The sequence below is a fragment of the Dipteris shenzhenensis genome, chromosome 26 (assembly GCF_047967505.1).
Source record: "Dipteris shenzhenensis isolate YYH24624 ecotype China chromosome 26, Dip_SZ_1.0, whole genome shotgun sequence".
Taxonomy (NCBI): domain Eukaryota; kingdom Viridiplantae; phylum Streptophyta; class Polypodiopsida; order Gleicheniales; family Dipteridaceae; genus Dipteris; species Dipteris shenzhenensis.
The window spans coordinates 41,752,306-41,757,398 of NC_141621.1; the positions used below are offsets into that span (position 1 = coordinate 41,752,306).

Genomic DNA, 5,093 nt, shown 5'->3' on the forward strand with positions numbered 1-5,093 from the left:
TTTTATGATTGATTTGATCTCCACCCTTTTCTCTCTCTCTTTCTATTTCAAGGCAAGCCCCTCTCTCTCTCCAACCCTCTTCTCCTTGCTGCCCATCCAAGTCCTCTCTCGTTCTCTGCCCCCACCCTCTTTTCCTTGGTGCGCATCCATTCAAGGCAGGCCACTTGAATGTCGTTCACCTTGTTGTCTCTCTCCCTCTCTTCACAAATTTGGACTGGGCTGCACACCGCTCATTTGGAATCCGCAGTATATGCCCCAGGCTTCCCTTGTAAGAACACAGCATCTGTCTATGACTCCGACTTCAACTCGGAATTGTACCAAATGGGCGGAAACGTCTCCAAGCCTCTTGGCATTACTGTCGTTGCTGCTGTCGGTGCTCCCTTTCCTGCGTTTTAACAGTCAAGGCTCAGCTGTAATCCGGATTGACTTCGCGAAAGATGCAGGATTTCACGAGCGTCGGAGGTGATCCATGTCATAACCGGGAGGAGGTATCAGCGACACAGTAGTCAAGCAAGACGAAGCTGGGTGGAAGAGAAGGAACAGATGAGAAAGGCAATGCAGATGCACGTAGAGTGAAAACCGATAGCTAGCACAGCACAGACACCTAGCCGAGCACAAATATCTTCAAGTTTCAAGGAGAATCTCTTCAGCAAGACGCTCTACGCTGGAGATCTTTTCGTGTTTCCGCGCGGTCTCATCCATTACCAGCTCAATGTGTATGGCGATCCATGTCGTTCTTTTTACAATCTTAACAGTCAAAATCCTGGACTTTCCCTTGTGGCCAGTGCTCTTTTCGCTTCCACTCCTGGAATCCCTGACGAACTTCTGGAAAAGACGTTTGCACTCACAGCCGACCAAGTAGAGGAAATCAAGAAGGCGTTTGGCTAGCTGTAAGAATTTGTTGTCTTGCAGTGACATTTTTATGTAAATCTCTTCGGCGTCTCACGACTATTCGTTGAGGCGTGTTAGTTCTGTCTCAAGAGGACACTTGTTTGGGTTGTTTGTCTTTCATTGCGGTCTCCGCGACAGGATACAACGAAGGGCGCTGCATAATGAAGTTGCCTTCCTGATCTACCAGCATGCCCGTTTCTCCTGTGGAAGGAGCAACGTGAGACCGGTGCTTGTTTGAGCTGACGGGACGGCTCTCGTTGCGCGGATTTAAGGGTAAGGCAAGATGAAAAATGTTTTGATACGAAGAGACAATTTAGGTTGGAGCTTGGATATTTCGAGGCTCCCCCATCATTCCGATTCAATCCTTAAGAAATTTTTGGTCAACGATTTTTGGTCAAGGTTTCGCACACGAAAATGACAACCACCCCTAATCATTACAAAATGTCCTAGTACTAGAAACAAGGTGAATGATATCTAATCATTCATAAGGCCTACCACAAGAGTTAAAAAAGCAAACAAAAAGGAATCCACTACAAATGGTGTGAAGGAAGACTACAAGGATAAAGGGGAGAGAGAGAGAGAGAGTCAACAGCTATAAACAGAAGCAACGAGCTTGGGAGACCAAAATAGTTTATTGAGCTGCAAGAAGGATGCAAAAGCATGACCAACTTGAACAGATAAGAAAACACAGTAGCCAAGGAGAACTAATAGTAGAAGATTAATATGCATTACCAAATCTTCCTACCTTTTACAATCAAAGAACCTTAATTCCCCAAGGGTATTAAAAACAGGTTTCACACCCAAATATTGCAAGCCCTCAACAAATAAGAGAGGTAACAAAAACCTAACTAAAAAATTGATTGCTGCAACATGATCAAACACCTATGTTGCAGATGACAGGAATACATATGGCAATACATGTCACACAATAGCTGTGATAATGCCTTGCAGCCACTATTTTTATAATAAACACTCCATCAAAGCCTTCAAAGACCTGAAAATAGTGCAGTATTCTTCATGGCTGATGTGTGTGCACAAAGGAATGCATGTTGCGGACTCCAAGAAGTGGAACCCTTCACTCTACAAACACTATCAAAAACATGATCCAGAAAACCAGTCACACTATCATGTACTGGACTTCCCTAAACTGCACCCTAAAAATTTCAAGGCTGGGGTGACAGCCAAATATTGACGTTCCAGGTTACTAATATTCCTAGAAAAAGATCTAGCTTAAAGTTGCAGCCATTGACTATCCCATATTACTTCCTTTAGTGGTTGCATTTGTCCCACAAGCTTGTTAAGAGAGATTATGCTTGATCACCAAAATCTAGTAGCCACTTCGGTTGATAGTAGATAAAACCCAAGACAAGCTTGTACAACAAAACTGAGTAACTCCCTGGAGAACAAGCAGAAGGAAGGATCAATAAACATTGAATACGGTACGCCATATACATATAAACCATTATCCCAAAAATAGCAGTTGTTCCATTTATCTGAGGGTCTATACATGAAATCACCCTGAATTCTCAGATAAGATTAGATGAAGATAGTTCTCAGCTTACATCTAGTGCAAATACGACTGGAGACCAGATGGTTCCATTCCTAGGCCTGATCCTAATCTTGACCCATAGTTATAGCCACCATATGAACTCGAGGGATTGACGAGAGCAGAGGATTCATAGCCAAGGGAGCCAAGCCCATCAGAGGGATATAAGTACAAGCTTGAAAGAGAAACAGGGCATCTGTTTCCCCCACCGTAAGCAGAACTATAAGTACCCAATGAGCGGTGATCATTGGGCTCTTGCACCATATGAAGATGCACCGTATTGAGAACCCTATCAGATCCACGGAAAAATGGTTTTTCGGAAGCTGCACCAGCAGTGCCACTGGGAGCATTGTTAGTTCGAGGCCTTCTAGCCTACCGTGTTTTGGCAGCAGTAGCTGACCTCTTTTTGTTTGCTTTAGCCTTTTCCAACTGTGCAATTCTCTTCTCAAGAGTAGCCGGTTGATATTTGTCTTCAATCTTATATTCGTTGATTGCCTTCAAGACAGCTTTCAGCGCTGACAGATCTTTTTGATTAGCCTCATTCTGTTCAAGACAGAAGAAAGACGTAAGAAAACGGCATTCATTAGATTCACACACACAAAAACCCTTGATGGACAAACATAATAGAGTATATCTTCATGTTGTCACTCCTATACCTGTGCTGCTACAGAGTTGTGGCCACTTTTGAGGGTAGCCTGCGCTACTTTTCTGGCATCTCTTAAGTGTGTCTTAAGTAAAGGTGCCGGTTGGAACCGATCCAGAAGATCAAATGCACTGGCAAAGAAAAAGGCTTCAATGGTTTTGCCATCCTTAATCAATTTCTCAACCACATCTGCAAAGAACATAAATCAATGCAGGAGCGGGAAAACTACAGCGAACGGATCTGCAAAGCTCCCACAGATAGGATGATGAAAAACTCCTTCCAAGATTTCAAAGGAAAACAAGTCATGGCATGCATGGAGTGCAGAGTCCATACCTAGAACATGATAACTTAGAATTCACACACTATGAAGAGCACATGAAAACGATTGGGTGATGAATTGTCATCTCAACTCCCAACTTTCCTTTCACGGTCACTACGACGGCTTTTAGAGGAGTAATCTTTCCATTGGCAACCAGTCCTGTCGGTGAGGGTACTTGAGAGTGCTATGCTTTTTGCCCATGTTGCAGTGAAGCTCATTTTTAATTTGCTGCTGTGCCCTATGCCTCGCATGCAACTGCGAGCTGAGAGGTATGTGGTTTTAACTGAACATCAAAATCTGAAATGAAAACGAACCTAGGACCTTCGCTAAAAGGCCAAGGGCACGACAAAGAGCCGATGTTTGCTTGCGCCTTGCAATCATCATTACAAGCTTGCACAGCTCATCCTGATCGTAGTCGGATGCCAGTCCAAAGGTAGCGAGCAAGCTTTGAGCGTTAAGTGAGAAATTAGAGCCCAAATCACCTTCCAAATTCATTTTGGATTTCCATAGGTTAGCAACTTGCTTGGCGACCTTCTTAATCTCAGATGGGACACCAGGGTGCTCAACACCCAAAATAGGATCAACAACTCTACGAGGGCTTCCAGTAAGATGACACATGCACGTCGATTGGCCGGGAGAGTCAAATCCTTCTTAGCGCCTTGGCTGGCGTTCTGGTTCGAAGGATGATATCCTTCCAGGGCTTTCAATACTAATCTTTGCAAACTTAATTGCGACAGGAAGCTCGGCACTACGAGCATTCAAATCTTTTCTATGTTCTACAATGAACTTGTGCAATTTGTCCGAGTCCATGTTCTCGCAAAAAGATTTCAATTGAGGGCGAGGCTTCACCTCTGTTTTAGGCTTATCTTTCATGCTGGTTCCCTTATGAAGAAGCCCGCTGAGTGCAAAATCGAGGGCTGAATTGCCGCTGTCTCCTGTAGTGGCCTTGACATCTACGTCCATAGGTTGCGACACGGAGCCGTTCATTGCCTGGGCACTCTGTTCTTTCTTGGTATCAGCATGCAACCGTTGTCGCTCTTCCGACCACTTCCACTTTTGCTCAAGAATCATAGCTATGGCAGCATCCTTCTACTCCTGCATGCGAGCTAGCGAAGCGTGCTCCCTTACAGAGACCTACACGTCTCTCTTCTCAAGAGTGGCTTGGGCCTTGCTTATCTTGGCCTCTAAGGCCTTCTCCTTGGCGTTGTACTCTTCCAGAGTCCTGTGCAGACTCTTCTCAATCTCCTTGAGATATTCATCAACGTCTTTCCAATTCCCGACGATCTTGTTGAGAGAATTCTTCTTGCTCTCAAGCTCACAGAAGGCCTTATGAAGCCGCTCCCAGCGGTCGACACGTGCTCTTCAATTTCACGATTGCACATGGAGAGCATCAGTAGCTCTCATCTCTCCTCCTCCTCCACACGAAAGCAATTGAAACTTTGTGGCTATGGTGAACTGCAAGCAAAGAAGATGGTGGAGTTTAGAGGAGATGGTGGCACTGGCAGAGAGGAGTTAAAATTGGAGGGGCTGAAGCCAAAATTGGAGCTAGAAGTGTCAGAAAAAGACTTTAAAGTATGCATTGAAGAGAGAAGCCACTTTGTCCGATAGGAAAAATGGACCTTAAAAAAATGTAAAAATCCCTAATTTCTGCTTTGCAGAAGCTAAGGCTACCCAGAAGGTAGGCCAAAAAACCT

General features: G+C 44.6%; 1 pseudogene across 1 annotated transcript; it reads right to left on the bottom strand.

Moving 5' to 3' along the window:
* Positions 1-2,372: 2,372 nt before the first annotated feature.
* LOC147885092 (FRIGIDA-like protein 3) lies at positions 2,373-4,887 on the bottom strand (annotated as a pseudogene). Its single transcript, XR_015543565.1, has 3 exons — positions 3,714-4,887; positions 3,094-3,269; positions 2,373-2,980 (listed from the first exon to the last, which is right to left on the bottom strand). The product of XR_015543565.1 is annotated as an FRIGIDA-like protein 3 (transcript).
* Positions 4,888-5,093: the final 206 nt, after the last annotated feature.